The sequence below is a fragment of the Cupressus sempervirens genome, chromosome 1, assembly GCF_028749045.1.
Source record: "Cupressus sempervirens isolate cs-2001-9-10 chromosome 1, ASM2874904v1, whole genome shotgun sequence".
Lineage (NCBI taxonomy): Eukaryota > Viridiplantae > Streptophyta > Pinopsida > Cupressales > Cupressaceae > Cupressus > Cupressus sempervirens.
In genome coordinates this window covers 314,514,369-314,528,820 of record NC_143118.1, presented here as the reverse complement: position 1 = coordinate 314,528,820, position 14,452 = coordinate 314,514,369, and positions in this window count along the sequence as shown.

The following is a 14,452-nucleotide window of genomic DNA, read 5'->3' as shown; positions in this document are numbered from 1 at the left end:
AAAATTGATCAAGTGATCAACAGAGGGTTCACAAAATCCCTAGGTCAAGTAATCAATTGATCCTCAAGGGGAGATAAGAATCTCATTAAAAATTAGAGACAGGACACTCCTAAATGCGTATCATACAAAATAATTATTGCCAAGGTCTTAGCCTCTAGACTAGAAGATATCCTACCCAAGATCATTAACCCTACACAAAAGTGTTTTGTTAAGGATATTTATGCATATTGGAGAACTTGATAACCTATTCGAAGACTTTGGATTGAGAAACATTTCTAGGATAGAGTGTAGGCATGCTCAAGTAATTGATTATGAAATTGTCTACAAAAGGGTGGAATGGAGTTTCACTATGATGATGTTGTAAGCCCTCCATCCAATATTAAATGTCAAATGGTGTCCTCTCTTATGATTGGTGTCAAGGTTTTAGTAAAGAAATTAATGGGGTTAGATCATAATTTTTAGGACTCTCTAGATCAATTATGAAAGGGTGTCCTCTTGCATCCTCTTTATTTTTTATTGTTGAACATTGACTCATTACATCATCTAATTAGAGATAACCAGTTTTCTCTAAAAGTTAGAGGATCTACTCTCCAAATAATTAATAAGTATCTAATGTACATAGTTTGTTGATAATATATTTGTATTCTTTTTAAGCTAGAAGAGTGCAACACAAGTCATTTAATGATCAAATTGGACCTCTTTTCTTTGTATCGGGTAGTAAGATTTATGTCTCTACATCTATCTTATTGGGGCTAAATATTGAGTCCCCTACCTTGTGTAGTAAATATGGTATTGGATGGAGATTTCATAATTAAGTGGTTAGGTACCTAGGGATTCCATCTGTAGTAAACCCTAACATATAAATGAAATGTGTCTTTATATCAACAAGAAAATCTTTGAAAAACTCAACAACTGGAACTCTAATTATCTCACTTTGGTTGGTAGAATTCAAGTATGTTAAAAGATTCTCTCCTTGAATATTGGGTGTAAGTTTGTCTTCTTCCTGCTCATTTTATTTAAATCAATTTGGTCTTCTATATAAATCTATTAGGACCATTTTGTGGATAGCCAAGGGATTACTTTGGCAATAAAATGAATAGCCAAAGCTTCATAAGGTAATGAATTATGGATTATGATTAGAATTAGGATTATTATATGGTTAGGGATAGGGTTCACATGTAAATTAGTTCATTACCTAACATGATCTACACTTATAGTTTGTGAGAAGGTTTTCAACTTGGTGCCATACTATATTTTTGAGATCTTCTAAAATTGCTTTTGTAAGAGATGTTTATCTCAATACCTGTATATGTACATAATATGATGGTGCTTCCCTATACATATATACTCAATATACTTTACACATTATATGCAACTTATTATATTTTCACCTTTATATCTTTTCCCCCTTTCTAATGTAAATGCCAAAGGTGAATTTTACATGGTTATTCCAAAATGTGACAAGAAGTCAGAACATACCTTTAGAATTAGTGCCATTGTCTTGTCCCAGTTTTCTTGTAACATCTTGTTTGTGTGCAATGTAATCTAAACTTCTGCTAATAATTCTATCACCTGATCAACAATGGAGAAATTGTTAGCATGTGCTCTATGACATGAGTATTTTCGACACCTTTCTAGAGAATTTTTTTTATTAGCTAACTGCCTTTTGTAGAACTTCATATGACTAGGTTTACAACAATAATGCATGAGTTAAGTTTTAGATTTTGATTCTTTGAAGAATCATGAAGTTTTTCATATCCTTTCTATATAGTAGAGTTGTCCCCTCATTCCCAAAAGCCCCAAAATTCCCCTCATCCCTAGGTGACTTAGTTAATGGGGATGCCTATTTTAAGTGTTGAGATTTGTACTTGTGTCACACAAGGTTTTTCTCTTTGTTCTTCTCCCTATTCTATTATGTTTGTAATATGGTCATATGATTGCATAGAAGGTTGACTCCTTTGAATGCTCTATGACAAGAGCATTTTTGACACCTTTCCAAGAACAATTTTTGATCAGCCAACTGCTTTTTGTAGAATTTCATATGACCTACTTTACAACAATAATGTCATGTGATAGATTTTAAATTCTTTGAAGAATTGTGAAGTTTGTTCTATCCTTTCTATATAGCATAATTGTCTTTGCCTTTGTCCTTGGTATTTAATTTTTTTTCATGTTGGATGTGTCATTGTTGATAGAAAACTACTTATGTTAAAAGTGGATAATAGTTAGGATTCAAACTACAATCATAAATATTTTTTAATCAAATCATAATTCTAGCTCTAAGCTTTCATTAGATAATTGTAACCTTAACTCTCATCTGAGGACCATAATAAATATCTGATACAGGTAAATATAATTTTAACTAAAACCATAATCCTAGGTAAGTTCCCTAACATTAAAGGATCACAATGATTATAATAATCTTAAGCTTAGCCATCATGAAAACTGTTAACATAACAAAATTGTAAACCATAACCTTGTCATAATCTTAACTTTGTTTCATCTTGAGACATGAACATGTATAATCCATAATGAGTTCATACTTAAAAATTTAGTATTTAATGTTTAATTTGACTTAAGTGCTTAACTTTATTTATTTAATTGATATGATTTTAATAAAGATGTGCACATTTATATAGATGTAGTTGATAAATTTTAGATTTAAATTTTATTAAATAGTAATTTTGTAATACATGTATTATGTTGTGATGTATTTTTGATGTGTTTTATGTTTTGTGTTGTTTAACTATATATGCAGATTATATTTGATGGACCCACCACCACCCCCTCCCCCTCCCATACCTGCACCTCTGCCACCTCCATCTCCACCTCCACCTCCACCTCCACCTCCACCTCCACCTCCACCCCCACCCACACCTCCACCACCCACTGCAGATGAGCTCCACAAGACCATGAGGCATGACCTCAACGACCTCATGAGTGATATAGAGGCTATCCAACGTGAGAGGCACCCCCCCTCACCTACTACATCTTGCAGATAGCATGCAAGGCGTGGTTGACTCCATTCATCATTTTGATTTAGACATTGATTCATTTAGATCACGGAGGGAAAGCATGCGTGCCTTCTACTCTGATGGCTTATCATACAGAGAGTTTTATAACCTGCATATAGGTAAAGGAAATTTTCAACATTATTTTGTAAACCCTAAGATGAGTGAACCAATTAGTGAGAAGAAGCCTCACATTTCCATTAGGTGGTGTACACATCCGCGCATAGCAACACATTTTTGGGAGTGGTGGTGGATGGTATTTGACCATCCACCACGCACTAATCATGAGGTGCCCATGTACTTCCTTAGGAATTTATGGGTTGAGTTTGAGTTGGGTTTGAAACCCAACTATTTTGATATGAAATCATTTCAGGGGGTTGGTAAAGGGATGCCTCAGGATAGGCCTAGGGCAAAGCTGAGTGACAGAATGAGAAATCACAGGCAAGCTAAGCCCCTTGTACCTCTTCCTGCACCTGTTGTGCCTGCTCGTCACCATCATCATGCAATTTCATCTACTTTTACCCATTTGAGTGCCCTTTCGGGCAATTTAGTACAGCAGTGGACGCAGGCGGTACATGCTCCTCCACTTGGACATGTTTGTACTAGCTATGGAGGCATATGCACAGGCCCCCAGAGCGATCCTGGTGCAACACATGATGGCCATTATGCTGAGGGTGTAGATTTTGATGATGATGTATACGCTGCCCGTGGTGATGGTAGTGACGAGATAGACATGTCATCATTTGTTGACCTCATGCAGCAGGGAGAGCCTGGAGAGAGTCAAGAGTAGAAAGTAAAATTTTAATTTCAATATAAATATAAAGTGCACATAATTATTTACTTTCTACATATATGTGTAATTGTATTAACTATATTAATTTATATTTTTCAAATAACAGAGGATGGACATGACACTGTTCCTCCTAGGACGTAGTATAGTCTTTTTTTGAGACCTACAGATGTAGGCATCCCTTATACGGTATGCAATTTGAATTACACTATAAAAATGTACATTCAAATTCGAATTTAATAACATGTTCTCATATGTTCTTTTTATTTGGTTTTGTAGGGATTGTCTGCATCTACACATACTGATTTTAGTACAAGTCCTACTCCAGTTACCACTGAGGCAAAGCCTCAAATACATGCGGTATGAACTTTTGACTGAAGACAAATAATTTGTATTATTTTTATGTATGTACATTATTATTAACTTATAATCTGAACAATTTTGACTCACATGTAAATATATTTTATGTTTTTTGATTTTACGAACAGGAGCATGGATATCATACTCATCCACATAGGCCTCGGTATAGTCTATTTTTGACTCCATCTTATGATTATCGTGCTAGCATACCTGTAGACACATCTGTGACATTGGCTACCACTCAAGTATGATATATACATTATATATACATGTTTAATTTATAGTGTATAAAAAATATAGTGTACAAAATATTTACTTTGTAATTATATTCATGTATATTTAAATAATTTTGTCTAAACATTTATGTATCCATAATTTTAGGACTACGTCACCATGAGTGTTGCTAGGAGCACAAGACTTAGCTAGATGGAGGTACCTACATTGTCATTTGAGGTCAGTATTGTGATTTATGTACATAATGTATAGTTCATTATGCTCTAAAATCAAACTAAAAAAATGTATGTATTGTAAATTACAGGACCTCACCACTGTTGCATTTGGTAGTTTTGACAGTGCACCTCCTCCCGTTACTGAGGGACACCCATCTCATGTGGTATAATTTATTTTATTATGTAGTGAATATTTAATTTATTTGCAAGCTATATTTTGAGACCCATTTCAATTAAGCAAGTACATGATGAGACATGCCTCCTGTTACACAGGGTGATACATCTACCTCACAAGGTGTCTGACATGACGAGACGACTCATATTACACATGATGATCCATTTGAGTCCTCTTCGCGTGGAGCAAAGAGGAAATTTGATCAGATAGATTAGGTCTTGTTGGCACCTATAGATTGTGTTTTTATGATGTATGTACACTTTGTGTTAGGATAGTTAAAACTGTATGTTAGACCATGTATTTTTTCACTTCATAGATCATGTTATGATGTATGTTAGACCATGTACTATTTTTTATGATTTCTTATCATGATTGTGTATGTAGTACATATATTACTATGTTTCACCATGTTTTAAGTATATTCAAACCATTTTCTTTATTCTGACATATTTTATTCATGAACATATGACACATTTTGTAAGTATTTATGCAAGATGACCAATAATTTTAACTATCTATAGAGCATTATTAGATAAATATCATATCAAATTTATGCATTGAGATAATTCATACAAATAAAATTGACCTACTCAATTAAAAAATGTATTGATAACGTACCTAACAATGTACCATAAGTGATCTTAATGTGTTGTTTGGTAATGTAAGACTCATTATCACCTAATAAGACCTATCATGTGGTAGTAAACATATGAATACCTATCATAACGTATAACAGACATAATGACTTATTAGGACTACCATATCCCCTTAAGACACACATGTATGGATAACATACCTAACAATGTACATCATAATTGATCTTAATGTGTTGTTTGGTAATGAAAGATATAATCAATACAATGAATACAATGAGTAATGATCTAACATATAATCAATACAATGAGTAATGATCTTTAAATTATCATGTGCAAGTGACTTGTTTTTAATATTACAATCAATAGTAATTTGAAACTTCAAACAAACATTAATTTAAACATGCTTGAATGTAAAAGTAATAGAACAAAATAGGAGGTCATTACTTAAATTGACAATTAATTTATAATAATTTATCAAGTGCACATACCTTTAACTTTCAAATAGAAGTAAACTCTCATTTTTGAAGTAGTTTGTACAACATATTTCACAATATATGTAAGACAATGTCAATGATATATTTATAGTTCACTGAACTCATTTGAAACATAAAATTGGTTAAACGCATCTCTTCAAATGAGGTCCTGTAAAATAAAAATGTAAAACAAAAACACACATGTTAATAAACACATAAATTAATATTCAAGGTATTTGAACTATGTAAATATATATGTGTAATTTGTATGTACTTACTATGTGAAATTGCACAAGATGTTGATGTTCGATCCACTTTAACATTTAAATTTGCATAAATTGTAATTGAGACCTGAATAAGAGGTATATAAGTTCTCTAAATTGGTATTGACAACACAAACATACATGTAATTAAATTATATAAGTACATATATATATAAATAATACAATAATGAAAAACGTACATGTGTTTGATTTAAATGTAGTCATCCCACTATACCATCTGCATCCTCTCTCTTTTGCAATGCATCTATGATTGTCTTGTGCTCATCCATTGAAATTGTCCATAATACCTTATTGGTGGGTCTCCCTTTGTATCTTTCTAATTTGATATTTGTTGCCACAACCAAATGAGAATAGTGTAAAATCTTCTTTTCAGTTTGGTAGTCTTCAAATGCTAGCAAACCATTTCTTCTTGTTAGGTATCTATGTAGCTAGGTGCCAACTACAACAACAAACCTGATTCAATACTCAAAACCATCATCGTCTACTTGATGACATGTCATCTTTTTCTTAGGTTCCACACATCTAGCTAGCCAATACTCAGTCTGTTCATCATTATCACTAGGTGCAATAACATCATAAACATGTCCTACAAGATAAGATAAAGTATAGAAACACTTTAATCACTCGTGTACATATGAAAATTATATAAATTGAAGCATGAGATCACAAAAAAATCTAATTAAATTGTGCATACTAGGTTCTATGAGGTTTGAAATACGATCATAGTCTTCTGATGCAAAATTAACATTCTAGCCTTCATTTACTATATCATCTTCAAAATGCATGTCAGTAAGTGTTAATGATCTGTGTTGCCAATCTTCAATGCATTATATATTCTCACATTCTTCCCATTCACCTACAAGACAAAATTGACAAAAACAAGCAAGCTCCCTAATCCATATAGTCCAAGTGTTAGAATCTGAACTCCTAAATGAATGCCATTTAGCTGAACCACTAATTGTATCACAATCATATCATGAAGGGATATTATTTTCTTCAACTAGGTAGAAGAAACGTTTGATTGTAGAGTTTTGACTTGATCCCGTGTATAAATATTTGTTACACCATTCGACAATCTCATGTGCATTTTTGAATTTAGCTCTTTCCTCAAATTTTAATTGCTCTTTACTAAGGGCTCTCTTTACACATGCACCAACACCATGTCCAGCCTCAAAAAAATTCCACACATGTTGGATGCTAGTTTGCTTATGTGTCCTACTCAACCAATAGAACATTCTAGCATTCTTGAATTGTCCTGTACAATTATCTGACCATATCCAATGTTGTGTCATTTGAATTTGTCTCTCTTTTAAATTATCATAAAAGACCTTGAAACAATATTGGACGAACTCAAATGAATTGATTTTATTATCACTTAAATAAAAATGGTACTCTCTCAATATTTTTTGATCCTCCTCTCTATGATCAGGTGCATGCCTATAAACTATATGAACATAAATTGTTACTTGCACTGAATTGTAATGTTGTGGTTGTACCTCTTCTTGCGGTGCAAGCGTGTAAATCTCTACAAAGTTAACAACTGAAAGTATAGTACCAATTGGAAATGTATTCTTACATATGTGAAATTGTCCATCAAGCCATCTAGAATATTGAGAGTGTTTAACATATTTTGGTATGATCACACTCTTAAACTCATTCATAAATGCATGACAACTAATTTTATCTGTAACTAGATCACACCTTCTTCCAAACTTCCCATCCTTCAATGGATATTCAATAGTTTTGAATCTTCTTACCTCAACTAATTGTTGTCCAAAAGTAGTCAAAGCATTTTCATGCAAGCATTCATCTAACAAAGAAAGATTTCCGCACATATCACATGTACTAGAAAGACATGCATTGAAAAGAAAGTATTGATCATTAGGTGGCTTACAAAACAAACCTGATATGAAATCTTTTATAGTTTGAGGTGGTATTTTTATACCACATTCTTGCAACATTTCTTTACTATGTGTGGTACCACGTATAGATTAAAATACAACATGATGTGATTCTTTCCTTGTTAATCCTTACATACCATGGTTTACACTTTTCAAAAGATCTTTGACTAATGGTAATATTTAATAACTTACCATCTACAAATTTTTTAAACAATTCAGTTTGAGTCATGTCCAAAAGGTGTTTAGGATGTGGATCACATATTTTTGACCCAATTCTCAATTTAAGAACATCTTTTGAATTAGGTGATACTCTTGTATTATCATGCCAAAAATTTTCAATCAAACTTTTGATTTTACTAGTAAGTTTCATATCACATCTCGGGAGTCTACCACTAGAAGTCCATAAAATATTTACTAGATCACATTCAAAGTTAACCCTTCTCTTTACAGATCTTTCTAAAGTCTTACGATTCACATTAAGATATCCACTTATGTTGGTAACCAATCTTTTGTCAGATGTTGATTTGTTAACTAAAGCTGTTGTTATTGATCGTCATGCTGCATTCTTATCTTTAGACCGACTTCTCTTTCTGATAACATCAAAGGCACTAGCAACCGTGGATACAACTTGTTTTAAAGACTCATTTTTATTCTTGGCTTTTGCATACATTCCCAACCTTCTCATTACTTTTTGTATTTTAGACATTTTAATTAGTTGCAACATTAGCTGACATTGAAACCCAAATTTCTTATTATAAAAAAAATGCCTATACAATCTATTAGCATGTGTCCTAATTTGTCTCCATGAAACCAATCCCTCAAGATTATCTAACACATCATTAAGAATATGAAAATTATATTACTTTACTATCATCCTGACATGTTTGTTTAGTAGTTGGTGTTTCTATGTCTACATTCATGCAATTTTTATTTTCAGACACTTTACTATTTTCACTGTTATTTGGGATTTGAATATCATTTTCAAATTTTCTTGGCATTTCTTTTGGGGCAAGCATTTCAATTCGAGTGTTTTGTGCATGATCATTTGACAATTGCTTCTCATGAAGAAAATCTAAATCGTTTAAATCATAACCTGCTTCTAAAAAATCACCAATTTTATCATGAGAGAAAATTTGAAGGTTTGGAGACACACCTGTATTGAACGCATAATTAGAATGTGCACCTGAATTTTCTTGTATTGGGTTCTCTTCTTTGACTTCTTCATCCATCATGGTATATTCAATGTCTTTCCTTTGAAACATTGTTCAAGTCTCCAATTCTCTATCTTCTCTCTCGTTGACATTGTGCTTCATTCTCTTTATTTGCTGCAATTTCCTCATCTGTCAGAACTCTTGCTTTCTTCTTTCTTCGTTGTTTTGATCCCATGTTTGCACCAGTTTTGAATTGGAATAAGTAGCATGCAAATTGTATAAGAGGACAAAAAAATAGAATAAGCGTGACAAAATTTGGTGTTGTAGGTCGAAATTGTTGTTCAATCATTTCAATCATTGAAATTGGGTTGGTGGGGCAGCTTTTGGGACCCAACAGGTACATTAGAAATGGGTACCCAATTTTTTAAAAATCGGGTACCCAATTTTTAAAACAATCGGGTGCTCGATTTTTAAAAAGTTGGTATAACAGTTCAAAGAAATCGAGCACCTGATTCGTGAACTAGAAATCGAGTGCCCGATTTGTGAGACATGAGCGGGAATTTGGCATGGGTCCCGAATTTTGCATGGAGTTTTGCCTTGGGGAAAGGCATGGCATAGGCTTGGTCCCACCAAGCCATGTCTTTTTGCTCCTTTTTTTTCTAAGGCATTTAATCGACAATTTTTGGTATTGTTGTAATTTTTTTATAGTCATTCCTATTGAATTTTTTGACGAGACAAAAACCCATTATAGGTCTTGTTGTTCTGATTTCAAAAATGTAAATTTTATAGTGTTATTAGTTTATTTTCTATTTTTCCATTATTTATTAATCAAAACTATCTCCTAAACATTAAAAAGTGACATTCACTAAAACTTTAATAACTTTTTTATTTTATAATTTTTCTTAAATTAATCTATATGTCATCAATCTACATACAATTCTTTTGATGTTAAAAAAAAAAAAATTGAAAAAAGTAAGATTTTGATCAAATTATGTGGTCCGTACATGAGAGGTTTTAAAATTTACCTTTATAGCCAATTAATAATTAATAATAAAAAAATTATTCAATAAAAAATTAAGAAAAAATATTGTCATCAATCTTAGGTGTATTAGGTAACTTCATTTAAAAGGATTTGCAAAAATTCATTAATTTGTGTCAAATTATGGTGTCTGTACACGAGCATGGTATGGTCCTGAAACAGGCATTTTGAAAAAGTGGTTTTTAAAGATCCATACCAAAAAAATAATCTATCATATGGGTGCACAAATAAATTACATATTCATAAACTAGATTTTGAACACTAAAAATTTTATTTCTGGAGTTTTTTAATATTCAATCTCTAAATACCTCAAAGTTTGACATCAATTGACAAAAAATTTCAAAAACAAGAAAAACACTTCCACTTTTTGGCCAAAAGTGAGACCCAACTTCTTGCACTGACCCAAAGCTAGAGTTCTTGCATTAGGAAGAAGGGTTGGGGATAATGAAAATGGTAATATAAATAGCAATAAAGATGGTTCTAGTTCAATATATTTGTATGCTATAAGGATCAGATAACATTTGTATGATCATTCTAATTTGTATTCTAGTTTTTGTCATTGTAGTGATAACAAAATCTCTATATTAAAACTTATCATATAATTATTAAATATATTTAGATTTTAATGAACATTCAAAATTTTATTTCTTTCAACTCATAAAATTTATTTTAAGTTTTCAATTGATTATTTGAATACATATAAATATAATTGAAAATTTAAAGCTTAAAAATAACACTAAATTATTACTATTTTAAAAACCAAAATATTACTTTGTTTATCCATTTATTCAAAAAATAAATATATCAACTTACTAATTGATTTATTAAGTCCTTTAAAAAAAAAAAAAACTAGTGTATGTGTAACGCCCCACCATGTGACCCAAAAGAAGTTAACCTAAAGTTTTACTAAGTTTTCCAAACATTTTTTTGTAATAACTTAACAACAACAATTATAAAACAACAGAAGCAATAGCATACATTCATACATAAACAACACATAAACAGGTTACAACTCTTAAGGGTCCCATGATGATGAATCACATTTAATTTTAATTAACATTAAATCCAATATATAATAAATCCACATCAAATAATAATATACAATTTTGAATCCATTTAAACAATATACAATCATCTCGAATGCCACTTGGCAACAATCATAATGCATAATCATCCGTTGTAGAAGTCACAGGGTATGAGAGGCTAAAATAATATACATCATGAAATATATTACAACATCTCTTAAGATATATGAAATCAAATACAATACACTTAGAATATAACCATCCAACATAAATATAAGATCAGATAAAGAAATATCTGTAGAGACACGTCCAATGGTTAGATCTCAATGGTATAAGAAAAAGAACCACCACCCGACCTCATGGAGCCCAAAAAGGTCCACTCCCACCATGCTAAGGAGATAAACTCAAGTTCCAAATGGATAACAAACTCAAAAGTCAAAACCAACATCTAGGTTCAAGGAATCACTTGAAAGCAAACTATCTCAAAGGGTACCAAGACACAAGTATCAACTAATCCCAAAGGCAACATAACATGGAGGAAATCTACTATATAAGTGGGCAAGTGTCATCGCATGAGCCAACTCTAAGGTTACCCTGACAGTCCCTCTAGACTTCGGCCCCCTAGTGTCTCTATTCAGCATCAGTGTCCTTTTGTATAGACAAAGCATACTAATGAGTCAGCTCTAAGATTACCTAGCTACTCTTTTAATCCTCCAACCCCTTAGTGACTTTCTGTAGTACCAATATCTTATTAATTCATTTTAAACCCATTTAATAAAATGTTATCACTTATTAAAATAACCTACAATGGGTTACCCGGGAAGCCTCTTTAGGGCTCTAGCCTCCATTGCAAGTCACTTCCCAACATGACATATAGATAACCTACCTTAAGCTCAATAAAGCAAAAAGATCTCAAAAGACCACATACTATACATCAGTTCTTAAATAAGCAATTAACAAGTACTAAAAATCACTAATCAAAATCATAGATTTCACCAATATAATCATCCTAACAGGACTGATCCAAAATCAAGTACACATAAACCAAATCCATGTCATTACATGACATCACCAAAAAAAATCATGCAAACACCTCAATCCTATACAAGTGAGTGAAAGGCAATCCAAATACAATTGATCGAAGACTCAAAGGTTATATTAGATAGGTCACACCATTCACCTTAGTATTCACACAAGAAAACTAGAAAGCAATAACAATCAATAGATCAAAATACCTCATAGAGCATACGAGACACATTACCATGGTTGAGTATAAGATATTGTGATCAAAACATCATCACGAAATCACAGAACAAAACTCCAAAGCCTTTGGTAAACATCCCAACTGGCCAAAGCTAAGTCAAACTCGAAAACCCCAACACATGTAAATCACACATCACATAAAGTGTATACAAAAGAGAATTTCATAATTCATTAGGTTTTAAAAATCCTAAAGTTCAATATTTACTAAATGTTTTCAGATTCTCATTTTCATTTTCAAACACAAGATTCGATGTTCAAAACTAGGGTTCCAGTTTTCATTTCCAAGTATTACTATTTCTAGAATTTTCAATCTCAAATAGGGTTCACATTTCCATTTCCAAATATTACAGATTCGCTAAAGTTTTCAAATCCACACAAGTGGCAACACTTCAACAAAACATAACATGTTGTTTAAACATAGTTTTCATAGTTCAATTCGTTATCGAAACATAAGAGTTAAGTGATCATACACATCATAGTTTTCATCTTTTTAATGTATGTTCATTACTAAGGTTTTCAAATAAGAAAATTTCCCTAGCAATATAAATCATTTTCATATAAAATCGAATCATCAAGCATAACCCAAGTTTATTAAAGATAACCATTAATTCTCCCAATTAATTTCTTTGAATTTCAATTTACTTTATAATTATATTTCAATAATAAAGTAATAAATCAAAATTTCAAATTATCAAATTCAAATTTTTAACAATACTTATTAAAAATTATTAATAATAATAGTTATCAATTATTAGTATAATAATTTTAAATTTATTAAACTTTGGAAAAACTTTCCCAAAAAGGAAACCTGCTAAAAACATAAACTTCCGAAAATAGAAATGCGCTAAAAATATAAACTTTCCAAAAATGGAAACCTACTAAAAACATAAACTTTCCAAAATAGAAACTTGCTAAAAATAGAAAGTTCCAACAATAGAAACTTGCTAAAAATAGAAACTTTCCAAAAATGGAAACTTGCTACAAACATAAACTTTTCAAAAATAGAAATTTGCTAAAAGTATAAACTTTCCAAAAATGGAAACTTACTAAAAACAAAAACTTCACAAAAATAGAAACCTGCTAAGATAGAAAGTTTCCAAAAAAAAAAGAAACTTACTAAAAAGGGAAACTTTCAAAAAATGGGAACTTACTAAAAATGAAAACTCACTAAAAATGTAAACTTCCTAAAAATGAAAACTTACTAAAAGTGAAAACTTTCCAAAAATGGAAACTTTCCAAAAATAGAAACTTACTAAAAATGGAAACTTTTCAAACCCTCATCCCATTTTCTAATCAATCAGACAAAGATTTCAAAGCTATAATCATTCACAAATGTTTCCAAAACAAAGAACAATAAATCTATTACAAGGTTTTAGATTAAATCATAAACAATTCTATAACAAAAATTCAATTTTCTCAAATAAGGGTTTCAATTAGATTACTTCGCTCAAAGACATATTAAGAACAAGGCAGAGAAGATTTCAACACAAGGGTTTTTTAAGCACATTTAAAATTAGGGAAAACAAATTTATCTAGACACGAAGAGGATAGGAATTCAAAGAACGAAAATTCACTGTACAATGAAACCACAAGATCCTACCTAGATCTGATGCTAAAACGGTAATCACACGAAGCATGCAAAACAATCTCCTTTCTCTATAAACTTACTTCTTCGAAAATTGCTCCTCCAAAACCTATGTAATTGCAAAATGAGCTCTAGATCTCTAATAAAGAGTTCTCCTTTAATTTGGGGCTCTGATTGTGCAATCATGCGAGAGAACTCGCTAATCAATTTCTTTTATTTATCTTGCTATGTTTTACATCTTCATGCACACCTTTAGCAATTTAAAATATCTTTATTAAATTAATTTGTTTTCTCACTTTATTTAATTTTTGAAGCATTTTTAATAATATATTTATTAATTTAATTAATAA